Source organism: Terrapene carolina, unplaced genomic scaffold, assembly GCF_002925995.2.
Source record: "Terrapene carolina triunguis isolate 2854851 unplaced genomic scaffold, T_m_triunguis-2.0 Scaffold310, whole genome shotgun sequence".
NCBI classification, from domain to species: domain Eukaryota; kingdom Metazoa; phylum Chordata; order Testudines; family Emydidae; genus Terrapene; species Terrapene triunguis.
In genome coordinates, this window is record NW_020664661.1 from 2,382,043 (window position 1) to 2,395,664 (window position 13,622).

The window sequence follows — 13,622 nt, forward strand, 5'->3', positions numbered from 1 at the left end:
AAGAATGCGGGGGGGGGGGGAGGCTCCGTGCACCCTCCCATTCCACCCCAGTGGACAGCCCAAGCAAAAGGCTGTCATTATTTTAACCTTTTTTTAGTGGCCTTTTCCTTCCCTCCGATCCTCCTCCCAAACCCCACCCAGGCTACCTTGTCAGTTCTCTCCCTCTTTTTATAATCAATTAATAAAGAATAAATGATTTTTAAATGATAGTGACTTTATTTCCTTTGAAAGCAAGCTGTGATCGAAGGGGGAGGGTGGGTTGCTTACAGAGAATGAGTCAATAAAGGGGGCAGGTTTTCATCAAGGAGAAACAAACAGAACTTTCACACGGTAGCCTGGCCAGTCATGAAACTGGTTTGCAAAGCTTCTCTGATGCGCCGCGCTTCCTGGTGTGCTCTTCTAATCGCCCTGGTGTCTGGCTGTGCGTAATCAGCAGCCAGGCGATTTGCCTCAGCCTCCCACCCCGCCATAAAGGTCTCCCCCTTACTTTCACAGAGATTGTGGAGCACACAGCAAGCAGCAATAACAATGGGGATATTGGTTTGACTGAGGTCTGAGCGAGTCAGTAACGTGTGCCAGCGACCTTTTAAACGGCCAAATGCACATTCTACCACCATTCTGCACTTGCTCAGCCTGTAGTTGAACAGCTCCTGTCTACTGTCCAGGCTGCCTGTGTATGGCTTCATGAGCCATGGCATTAAGGGGTAGGCTGGGTCCCCAAGGATAACTATAAGCATTTCAACATCCCCAACGGTTATTTTCTGGTCCGGGAAGTAAGTCCCTTGCTGCAGCCATTTAAACAGAGTAGTGTTCCTGAAGACGCGAGCGTCATGAACCCTTCCCGGCCAGCCCACGTTGATGTTGGTGAAACGTCCCTTGTGATCCACCAGGGCTTGCAGCACCATTGAAAAGTACCCCTTGCGGTTTATGTACTGGGTACTCTGGTGCTCTGGTGCCAAGATAGGGATATGGGTTCCATCTATCGCCCCACCACAGTTAGGGAATCCCATTGCAGGAAAGCCATCCACTATGACCTGCACATTTCCCAGAGTCACTACCTTTCGTAGCAGCAGCTCAGTGATTGCTTTGGTTACTTGCATGACAGCAGCCCCCACAATAGATTTGCCCACTCCAAATTGATTTCCGACTGACTGGTAGCTGTCTGGCGTAGCAAGCTTCCACAGGGCTATCGCCACTCGCTTCTCAACTTTAAGGGCTGCTCTCATCTTGGTATTCTGGCGCTTCAGGGCAGGGGAAAGCAAATCACAAAGTTCCATGAAAGTGCCCTTACGCATGCGAAAGTTTCGCAGCCACTGGGAAGCGTCCCACACCTGCAACACTATGCGGTCCCACCAGTCTGTGCTTGTTTCCCGGGCCCAGAATCGGCGTTCCACAGATAGAACCTGCCCCATCAACAAAATGATCTCCAAATCACCGGGGCCCGCAGTTTGAGAGAATTCTGTATCCATGTCCATGTCCTCATCACTCTCGTCGCCGCGCTGCCGTCGCCGCCTCCTCCTTGCCTCGTTTTTCTGGTCCTGTTTCAGCATAAACTGCATGATAATGCGCGAGGTGTTTACAATGTTCATGACTGCTGTCTTGAGCTGAGTGGGCTCCATGCTTGCCGTGGTATGGCGTCTGCAGTGTTCACCCAGGAAAAAAGGCGCAAAACGGTTGTCTGCCATTGCATTCATTGAGGGAGGGGTGAGGCTGTACCCAGAACCACCTGTGACAATGTTTTTTGCCCCATCAGGCACTAGGATCTCAACCCAGAATTCCAATGGGTGGGGGAGACTGCGGGAACTATGGGATAGCTATGGGATAACTACCCACAGTGCAACGCTCCAGAAATCGACGCTAGCCCCGGTACATGGATGCACACCGCCGAATTAATGTGCTTAGTGTGGCCGCATACATTTGACTGTATACAATCTGTATCCAAAATTCGAATTCTGTAAATTCGGATTAATCCCGTAGTGTAGACATACCCTAAGATCCCTGGACTATAAGTCAGTGTAGGGTATGGGGCTGGATTCCCCTTCCAACCCTTGGGAGAGTGGTGTGAAGCCCTCTAATACCAGGGAATAAAGATTACTCCTGGGGGAATTCTGCATCACTGTGCATGCACAGAATTTACGTCTGCCACAGATTTCTTTGCTTTCCTGCAGAAAAATGACTTTGTGATGGGGAAGGAAAGGGAAGCCACAAGACTGGTCATACGACCCTCCCCGGCAGTATTTTTTGGGTGCCCAGGGCAGCCGGCAGAGAGGTAAATCACTGTGCTGCAGGGGGCGGGACTGGGGAAGACCCGGCTGGTGGCTCCTACCCTGTCTGGGCTCAGCTGCTAGTCCTGGCTGGGCTGGGGAGGACGGTACTTCCTTTTCCCCTGCATCACTCCTCAGCTGCAGGGGGAGGGATCTCTGTACAGGGAGCTGCTGCCCCATCCTCCCAACCCCCATGCATCCAGACCCCCCTCACACCCAGAGTGTGAGCTCTGAGCCTAACCCCCCGGCATCCAGAACCCCCCTGACAAGCCCCACTTCCTCCAGCATCTGAACCCCCCCCACTGAGCTCCCCACATCCAGACCACCCTGCTGAGCTCTATCCCTCCCACACCTGGACCACCCCACTGAACTCCCCACACCCAGACCCCCCTGCCGAACTCTATTTCCCCCACACCCAGACTCCCTCCCCTGCTCACCCCAACCACCTTCACCTGGACCCAGCTGCAGAGTCCCATTACAGTTGCACCCAGAACCCCCCAACAAGCTCCTGTGCATCCAGATCCCCTGGCACCCGGATCCCTCACTGAGCCGCCCGCGGCCAGATTGCTTCACACACAACCCTCTCAACCCACACCTGGATCCCCCCACACTAAGCCCCTCCACATTTGGATCCTGCCTTGCTGAGCGTGCCTGCCCATACCTGGTGCACCTGACATGGAGAGGCAGGGCCCTGGGGTGTTTTCTGGGGCAGACCCAGTCCTTGCGCTGTGTCAGGGTTGGGTGCAGCCTCACCGCTGAATCCGTGTCCCAGGGGGAAGCTGCACTGTGATCTCCCACCTCAGTGCAGCCAGTGCCCTGTGCTCCCCAGTGCCATGCTGGAGCCTCCACATTTATTTGACATATAAAATTTGCAGAATTTTGGCACAGAATTTTACATTTTTTTGCACAGAATTTTTAATTTTTTGGTGCAGAATGCCCTTGGGAGTAAAAGATGACTTAAAACCCCGAGAGAAGAGTGGGAGGCTCCAGATTAGGGGCCAGTTGACAGGAGGTAAACCCTGAGAGTCAGCATTCTGCAGACAGAGCGCTGCGGAGGACCCAGAATGGATTAAAAGTTCAAGCCTGGGGGAGAGGCAGAAGTTACTTTTATTGTGTCTTGCTTGGGTGAGAGATCCCAGGGAGAAGTCCTGGAGCACTTCTCTGACAGAAGAGTGGGGCAGAAGAGGAGCCATGGAGGGACAGAAGATGGGGCTTGTTGAGGTGGTCCAGGGTGAGTGGGGCTTGTTGTGGGGGTTCTGGGTGTGGGGGGGGTGAAGCTCAGAGCTCATACTCTGGGTGTGAGGGGGTCTGGATGCATGGAGGTTGGGCAGATGGGGGAGCACCTCGGGGGATAGGTCTGACAGCCCCAGATGCTGTGCAGGGGAAGAGGAAGTCCTATCCTCCCCAGCCCAGCCAGGACTAGCGTTGTGTGGGGCATTGATATCTTGGAAAGAGAGATTTCTGAAGTGAGTTGGCCAGACCACTGCAGGACTCGGGCAGCTGTCAATGGAGGTGTGCCAACAGTGAGACTCTCTTCTACACCCACCAATGCATGTGTACCACATCACTCATAACTCCCCCCTTCCCCTTCTGTAACCCATGTAACACCCCTATCCCTACCACTATGCATGTGTATTTCCTGGATTCCCCTCTCCCCATGCCCAGCCAATCCCCTGCTTTCCCAATGCCTATTCAACTCCCTGGTTCCCTTCTCCTCATGCCCACATTGGTCCCCAATCCCCATGACCCTGTGACTGGTCAGTAACCACTGTGCCTACATGACCCCCTTCATCATGCTTGTGTATCCCTCCTATTGCCTCCCCACCCCACATCACTCTCCTGCACCTCTCCTAATCGCTAACTCCCTGGTCACCTGTCACCCAGGGGAATTATATGGATGCAATGGGAAGGACTTAGGGGTTTACAAGGGCACAGGTGCTGGGAGCTACGTGGGGATGGGGGTGAGGTATCCTCATGAATGTGGGGAGAGGGGCAGGGGAGTTGTTTTAGGGTGTCATGGGCCTCTTTGTGCTGGCCGCATAGACCAGGGGGATCTCTGAACAGGAGAGAGACAAGTCATGGCAGCTGAGCAATCCAGTTATGGAAGAACTTGGCTGGATTCAGCTGAGAACAAGCCTCCCATATGGGGAACAAACTGGGGATGCAGCAGAGAGGTCGCTGTGCAGGAGGCTGCCTCTTGCAGAGTTAGGACAAGGCAAAGGAGAGCCAGGGAAGCGCCTTAGCCTGGGTTGCTTTGAACCTTGCGCAGTTGTTCACAGCAGTGCAAAGTAGGTGTAAAACACTCCCAGTCTGACACAGGTGCAAACGACTAACCAAAGTGCAGGGTGTCCGTGAGCAGAATGCAAACCCCAGAGGTCATTTGGGATTCCATTAGCTGAGTGCTGCAAGCCGGGCTCTGAGGATAAGGGATGTATCACTTTAAAGCCCTCCCTTTGACACAGCCAGCTCTTCTTGGGGGGAGAGAGGGGGGAAGATGGGTCATGTGACTCAATCAGCCTCTGGGAGAGATAAAGGAGAGGCCTGGGCAGTGAGAGAAACGGGGACGCGCCTGAGGGTGATAGGAAACTCTGGGACCAGGGGCGCCAGAGCCTTCCCAAAAATGCCCCCCCCCCGAGGCCTGCCACCTTGAGACCCCACACCTGCCCCTCCTTTCCCCCTGGAGGCCTCTCACCAGCCAAGCCGGAAGCCGGGGCGGGAGCAGGACTGGGCAGCCCACCCCCTCCACCCACCCGTGGTGGCAGGGGCCAAAAGCAGCCCCCTTCCAGTGTTCCCACCCAGGTCAGGTGCAGGGACCCAGGCTCCACCGCTCCCCACAGCTGCCCGCATGGCTCTCCCTGACCTGGCTCTAGCTGGGGGCAGGGGGCCTCAGAGCCACAGCCCTGCCATAATGTGAGCTGTGCGGGCAGCTGTGGAGAACTGCAGTACACCCTCCACCTGCCCTGGATTAGGGGGGCACCAAGGGCAGCTTCAAGAAACTCTGCAACCTGCACAAAACAACATTTAGGGGGAGAATTTGCTAATATTAACCAGATAATTTAGTGTAATAAGCTTAAATTGCATGTTTTGTTTTATTTGCTCAGTAATCTGCTTTGATCTGTTTGCTATCCATTATTGCTATCCATTATAATCACTTTGTAGTTAATAAACATGTTTTCTGTTTATTCTATAACCAGTTTGTGTAATTCATAATTGGGGGAGGGGAGGCAAAAAGCTGTGCATATCTTCCTCCACATTGAGGGAGGGAGTGAATTTCATGAGTTTACGCTCAATAGATCTCTATACAGTGCAAGGCAATATAATTTTGGGTTTATACTCCAGAGTGTGTGCACACTTGAATGCTGGGCAATCCCCGAACTGAGTCTTCCCACACAGAGCTGATTGCAGACTCTGTGTGATTCTACAGCTGGATGTCTCTCTACCTGTGTGTGTGCAGCAGGACAGGGTGAGGGAGCTCAGGCTGGTGGACTGAGCAGGCTCAGTGAGATCTCAGGACATCAGGTGGCACCCCAGAAGGGGGGTCCAGCCTGTCACACCATCTATGGCCCATTAACCCATTGGTACCACCAGAGGGTAAAATGCTCTTTCTCCTGAAAATAGTTTACAAAGGTTGACACCTTTGCATCCACTACCACAATGAAGTCAGCCTGGACAACAGGTAGTGAGGAAAGGGGTCTCGCCACTGTCCCTCCTGCATCATGCTAGTGAGAACTGTTTGGAGGGAGAAACTTAAGAAATCCCCAGTAACAAGCTTGGCTAGTCCATGTGCCTTGGACTTTCTGCTTCCTCGGGTTCTGAGCTGTAGTGAGAGTTTGGTCTGAATTCACCCCCTTTGTCTGTGCAGGGAGCTCTCACTGAAGTCAACAGGCACAGCACACGTGAGTCTGAGGGGAGCCTTGAGTCCTGCATGGTTAGAACACCTCCTTGCAAAGGATCAGCTGCTGTGCATTTTACTATGCACAGTTGCCCATCTATAGCACTTGTTGGAATGGATTGCAGAGCAGCCTGCATGGAACTTCGGGGCCCTCCTGACCACTTTGTTTTCAAAAATATTTTGCCCTGACCTCACTGTGCACCGCAAACCAAAACCTTGCTACCTCCCAAAACTATTTCTGGAGAAGCAGGTGACCTTGCTAGAGCAGACAGGCCCTGCTACAGGCAGGCTGCGCTCCTATCCCCTGGAGATCCACTGTGAACTTGTAATGTACTGAAGCCAGGGCCACTGGACTCTAGTGATTTGCTTAATGAAGGGGGAAGAACTCTCCATGAGGCCTTATTCCCAGGGAGCCAACATGCCAGCGAGCCAGCATCCCAGGAGCCCTCTTCAAGTGGTAACAAACCACCTGCTGCCAGACCTCAGGGATGAGACCAGCCCTCCCTGCATATATGTGGCTCAGAGTAATTGTCACATGTGATCTGTGAACTCCAGCGAGCAAAAGATTAGAAGGGGAGGATTTGATAAGTCTGCCATAAGATTTTAAACCCTCCAGACTTAACACCACAGCAGATGAATGCGAGATCTGTAGCTGCAGTTGAGAAGAACAGTGGCAACATCTAGTGGCTATTTAAATTATAGCTCCATATTGCCTGTGGTTTATCGCACACCACAGAAAAGTACACCATACTTTACTGCATCATAAATTATCTTACGACATGCTACATTATCCTTACTTTGATCTAGGCTGCTTTAGGTATATACTCCCATCAAGCACCTTAGAAAATGTTCTGGTCTTCAATTTCCCTTGTAGGCAGTACACTGAAGTTCAGGTTCCTCTTCATCTACCTTCTTAGCCATTAATAATCCCCTGGCTTTGCTTTAGGCTCATTACCTTGGTCCTGCCCCACCCCTCAGTCATGTAAAGTCAGTTTGTCTGGGTCCCACTGACATGATCTGCTGTGTTGAGAGGAATGACCCTCACTTGAGAAGGTTAACAGCGAATTTAATCAGAGCCATGGACATAGCAACTGGCTTCCAGTGTGTTTAAAGCCATCTGGAGTTGCTCATAATCTTCCTCACTAAGCTTTATTAAGCAAAACAAGTCACAGTCCCATCTTGCAGTCGGCACATATGCAGAACTTTGACTCCAGCAAGGACTGTACATGTGCCAGGACAAAAGATTCAAGCTTCTAATGCCGTCTGCAAGCTGCACCCTTTCCTTGGACCCTCCCTCTTACAAGTCAGTTAGAAATATACTAACTGGGCCCCTTGGACACCACACTATTGACACTTCTCCATAATCTGACAAGCAGCAGCCAGATTGTGTGTGGCCCTTGTAGGTATGGCTACGCTGCAATTAGACACCCACAGCTGGCCTGTGCCAGCTGACTCGGGCTTGAGGGGCTGGGGCTAAGGGGCTGTTTAATTGCCATATAGACGTTCAGGCTTGGGTTGTAGCCCAAGCTCTGGGACCACCCCACCTCGAAGGGTCTTAGACCCTGAGCCTGAACTTCTACACTGCAGTTAAACAGCCTCTTAGCCCCAGCCCCAGGAGCCTGAGTCATCTGGCATGGGCCAGCCGTGGGTGTCTAATTGCATTGTAGACACACCCTGTGTGAATACCCAGGGGGTGGGGAGCGTAGGGCCTGGAGAAAGGAGTGTGATTCAGGAAGAGACAAACATGTTCTGAACTAATGAGATTAGAGCTACACCTCCTTATGCCAGGAGTGAGTTCAGCCTCTAGTCTGAAGGCTGCACCCTAACTGCTGCTGAGAAAAATATGTTCTTGGCTTCCATAGCTGCTGCAACTACTAACAGATTGATGGCTTCGTTTGGGTGTATGTTGTATCTGATCCCCTTTGTCTGATCTTTAGTTGTAACTCCCACCCCTCCCCCCCAGCACATGGCTTGTCTATCTCTGATGCACCCAGCACAATGGGGCCCAGCCCCAGCTGGGGCCTTTGGGGCTATCATAGTACCACTAGTAATAACCCTAAGGGCCTAATGTTTGTGCTATTAAGACGACTCCAGGCCCTGACATGAAATGGAGTGGCACTGGGAACACATCTGAGAAGCAAGAAGTAACACAACAGAGAATGCAAGAAGCAGAGATTTGGGAGCCCATGCACGGTGGTGCAAAGGGAGGCCAGTGTTTTGGGAACTTGCCTGTTCCCCTTGTATTAAAGAAGCCAGACATTTCAATATTACCTTTCCTTTTGGGATTTCTATGGAAGCATTACAGCATAATTGGCACTGACACAAAATACGAATTGTTAATACCAACATCATGTCTGTCCTCCTTTATGGAGCAGAGTCACAGAAATCTACCACAGAAATTGATAAGATCAATTCATTCCAAAGTAAATACCCATGAAAGAGCCTAAGAGTCCATTGGAAAGAGGTTTTGCAACATCAGAAATTCTAAGCAGAGCAAACCAATCTAAAGCATCAAATATAATAAGACGACAACAACAATGAACATCGTTAGGACATAAGGATACCACCAATGGAACTGACACAGAAAGCGATAATATGGACACCCCATGGAGAGAGGAGGGCAACCTAGAGAAACATTACACAGAACAGTAGAGAAAGGAGCTAAATCCATTAACATGACATTCAGAAGCCTGAACACACCATCACAAGACCAGAATAAATGCTGGAAACTGGTGAACGCCCTACACACCTGAGGGGGTGGGAAGATAAAGAAAGATAATGAAAATTCCAGCCCTGCTGTGCTAGAGATCTACTTTTATTATACAGCGCCTGATCTCACTCCATGCCCTTCGTCATTCATTCTAATAGCAGCTGTTGAGTTCCCTGGCTCATTAAAACACCTACACAAGAGTTAATCTGTATGTGCAGTCATCCCAAGGCATTGCTCTCAGGTGGCTGCCCAGGGTCATGGAGGCTGCCACCATTAATAACAGGGGGAGTGATCTCCAGGCATTTTGCTTCCCCATAGAGATGTGTCAGAGATGAGTTCACCTCTGCTTTTTTCTGTCTGTGCATCTCCACTCTATGGGACAATAGGATGAGGGAGATGCTCAGTAACTCGCTGAAATGCTCATGAAAACCCCCTCAAAGGTTGCCTGAAAGGTGATCTGCAAAGAAAAATGAGTTGAGTTGATTTATGATTGCTTCTTTATGGTTGATTTAAGAAGAGGCTGAAAGAGGCATTGTCATAACTATAAAGGGAAGGGTAACAGCTCTCTGTGTACAGAGACTCCAAATCCTTTTACCTGTAAAGGGTTAAGAGGCTCGGGTAACCTGGCTGACACCTGACCCGAAGGACCAATAAGGGGGCAAGATACTTTCAAATCTTGGGGGGGGAAAGGCTTTTGTGTGTGCTCTTTGTTTTAAGGGGTGGTTCGCTCTTGGGACTGAGAGGGACCAGACATCAATCCAGGTTCTCCCCATCTTTCTAAACAAGTCTCTCCTATTTCAAACTAGTAAGTAAAAGACAGGCAAGGCGTCTTAGATTTACTTTGTTTTCTCAACTTGTAAATGTACCTTTTTACCAGAGTGTGTATCTTTGTTTGCTGTACTTTGAACCTAAGACAGAGGGGGGTCCTCTGAGCTCTTTAAGTTTGATTACCCTGTAAAGTATTCTCCATACTGATTTTACAGAGATGATTTTTACCTTTTTCTTTAATTAAAAGCCTTCTTTTTTAAGAACCAGATTGATTTCTCCTTGTTTTAAGATCCAAGGGGGTTTGGATCTGCATTCACCAGGAGTTGGTGAAAGGAGGGTGGGAGGAAGGAGGGGGATGGTTAATTTCTCCTTGTTTTTAAGATCCAAGGGGGTTTGGATCTGTGTTCACCAGGGAATTGGTGAAAGGTTTCTCAAGGCTTCCCAGGGAGGGAATTCTTGTGATGGTGGCAGCGGACCAAAGCTAAGCTGGTAGATAAGCTTAGAAGTTTTCATGCAGGCCCCTACATTTGAACCCTAAAGTTCAAAGTGGGGATACAGCCTTGACAGGCATATTTAAAAAAAAATCAGCCTTGAACACTAGAAATTCACATCCTATTTAAGTGGAGAATTAGCAAAAGGGTGATATCAAAAGAGCCAAGAGAGAGAAAGCTGAGCAACTGAGAGGGGAAGGGATTTCTATCTGGACTGTTTGTTTTCACTAATATCCGTCTAACTCCAATGCCTACGTAAGTTTTTTGAATGAAGAAAGCCTTTGTTAAAGACTTGACACCCACACACACAAGTGCACAAGCCCCATTTAAAAAACTCCCTTTCAGATCACCTTTAATATTGGAACAGGAGAAAAGAATGTATCCCACAACTGTACTATGGGGAGCAGCATGGACCAAGAGCTCAGCCAGAGAGGACACAGGAATTGCCAGAGCAGACCCAAAGGCCATCAAGCCCAGTATCTGCTCTCTGACTGTAGCCACCACCAGATCCGTCGGAGGAAGATGCACGAAATCCCAGAATGGGCACTTCTGGAATAATTTCCCTGTAACAACATCTTGCCTCATCCAGCATTAGACCCTACCTCAGCCTCTGTTTCTCTCTTTGCCCAGGAAACCAAACCTCCATAACTGGCACTATTGTAGCCTTTTATTCTATTTAATGTTAATCATATCTAAGTGGGTTCTGCTCTGGTGGCTACAGTCTCAAGTTCAACAGAGTTACCTCTGTTTGTTCTAGATTTAGAGTTCATAGGGACACATAAAACTATAGGCAAATAACACATACAATTACAAGAGCATCTATCTTTTTAGTAATTTTATTAAAGTTACCAACAAAGCTATAAATGTCACAGCATATACAATTCCTATAAATACATGTGGTGAACTAGTTATACCTACAGACATACTCACATCCTCCTAGATGGTGTTAGAGTCTGTTGGCCCTCTCGTGGATTGACCATCAATATAATATGGGAGTGGTTCCTGCTGGAGGTTCCCATAGGAAGCCCAATTTCCCTGCTCTGGGCACCCCTTTTTATACTGTGAGTCTTTCTATACCTACATTCTGCACATGTAAATGAAAGTGTCAACCGTCACTTTCTTATTGGTTTAAGTCCCCTGGAAACACAAGGGACCCCAAGTTCTATAGGCTGGGTAGGTTCTTGTCAACATTGACGTACCACCTTTGTCTGCGGTTAGGGCACGTGTTAGAGACAATATTTGTTGTTATAGCATTTTATGATTTAATTTTAATCTTCCCTGCTATACTTTCACAATGTTACCGATTAGTACCTCTTTCCCATCATCTTTTGGGTTATTTCTCAGTCATTGTCTTGAGCCATCACTTCTTGTCTCCAAGGCCTAAAATAGCTAAGCTAGAGTCTTGCAGGCCTTGGCCTACAGGCTTTTGCGTTTCAGCTTGTCTTACTCATGTCTACTACATAGTTCCTCTAAACACTGACTAATCTTATACTTTTATAATCCTACAAATCAACTCTAATTAACATACAGTGAATATATGTAATATAACATTGATTAATCATAACATCACACGATAAATGGATACCAAACTAAAATAATTGGCTACACTATTGAAGAGCTCTCTCCTTCCGAGATGTGGTTCATTAGCCCAAAGTTAGCATCTCCTCGCCTTCTCTGGCTCAGCAGTCCCACTTAAGGGTTTTGCCCCCTGCAGGTAGCTCCATCCAGGCCTTTCCCTCGGGCTGCTAGTGATAACTTCTTCCCTGCTCCTCCCTGACCCCGGAGCTCCTGCAGATGCCTCCCTGAAGATTTCTCTTTCCTCTTTATCCTCATATCAGAACATTAGGCCTCAGCACATGCTCTCCCCACTTCCCAGATCTCACTGCCAGACCCACTCTGGGGCTCCCCATCCTTGTCTTAGTCTCTGGTGTCTCTCTCCACTCTCTGGGGGACCAGGTTCCAGGAAGCCCCAGTTCCAGGCTCCCATCACATGAAGCCTGGCTGCCTGACCTAACCCCATCACCTAGCTGACAGATAACTAGATACAAGTGGGACTGATTCCAACTCCTCCAAAAGTACAGCCCACACTGTGACACTGCCCTGTGGGGAAGTTTCTTCCCAACCCCAATCAGGCAGTGGTTGGTTTTAAAACCTGAAGTACCAAGGTTATTTTTGTTATTTTAAAATGTATGTATGGGGGGGAGGGATAGCGCAGTGGTTTGAGCATTGGCCTGCTAAACCCAGGGTTGTGAGTTCAATCCTTGAGGGGGCCACTTGGGGATCTGGGACAAAATCAGTACTTGGTCCTGCTAGTGAAGGCAGGGGGCTGGACTCAATGACCTTTCAAGGTCCCTTCCAGTTCTAGGAGATGGGATATCTCCATTAATTATTATTAAATCCTATTATAACTGTGGATGTTCTCATCATCCATGTACATCTCCAGACCTTTTCTTGACTCCTGCTAATCTCTTAGCCTCAACAATATCTTGTGGCAATGGTTTCCCCAGGCTAATTGCGGGTTCTGTAACTATAACATTTCCTTTCATCGGTTTTAAATGTGCTGCTTGGATTGTTAAATGGGCACTTCTTTGACTTTTATAAATCAAAGGGAATAAAAAATATAATTTCATCTTCATTGTGTGGTTTTTCTGTACAGTGAGATCAAATGGAATATGCAGGGAAGGTGGGCGTGATTTGGCAGCTCTAGTATCTGAACAAATCAAGTGACAAATGCAATGGTAAAGTGCATATCAGAAGTTTATTCCTCTGCACAAACAAGTGTAAAGTGACTGTAAATCAAAAACACAAAAGAAAACTATTTCCATACATATAGAAACCAAACCTGGTTCTCCTTCCACGGTCATCACCCCTCACGTCCGTCCCCCTCTCTGAGCACTGACAAATTTCTTCCCAGGAGCACAGGGGAACTGCTAGACCCTGCAGAAGGAGGGGAGCAAAATCTAGCTAGAGAACAATCCTTGGTTGTACCTGACTAGTGTGTGATAAACAAATGAGAAAACAAAAGGGAGTGTTCCTACAGGTGTCCCTAGTGCGGTGGTGCCTAGGCCAGGGGCGTGTGGAAGTGAAAGGGAGATGACACTGCTTACCTTCGGGGCACAGCTAACAACATCTCAGTTGTTATCCATCAAGAGCAGCTACAAACCCCATAGCTCCCTGAAGAGAGGTTTGAGGAGGGGATGGCAATGTCCTCCAGCTAGCTAGTCCCAAATACTCCTGCTGTGGAGAGAGAGGGGGCACTGAATCCCACTGGAGAACAGACCTGCTCTGCTGCAGGTGCTGGGTTATCTTTAGGGCCCTACCAAATTCACGGCTGTGAAAAACGTGTCACAGACCATGAAATCTGCTCTCTCCCCATGAAATCTGGTCTTTTGTGTGCTTTTACCCTATACTATACAGATTTCACTGGTGAGACCAGTGTTTCTCAAATTGGGGATCCTCCCCAAAAGGGAGTTGCACGGGGGAGGAGGGGTGTCATA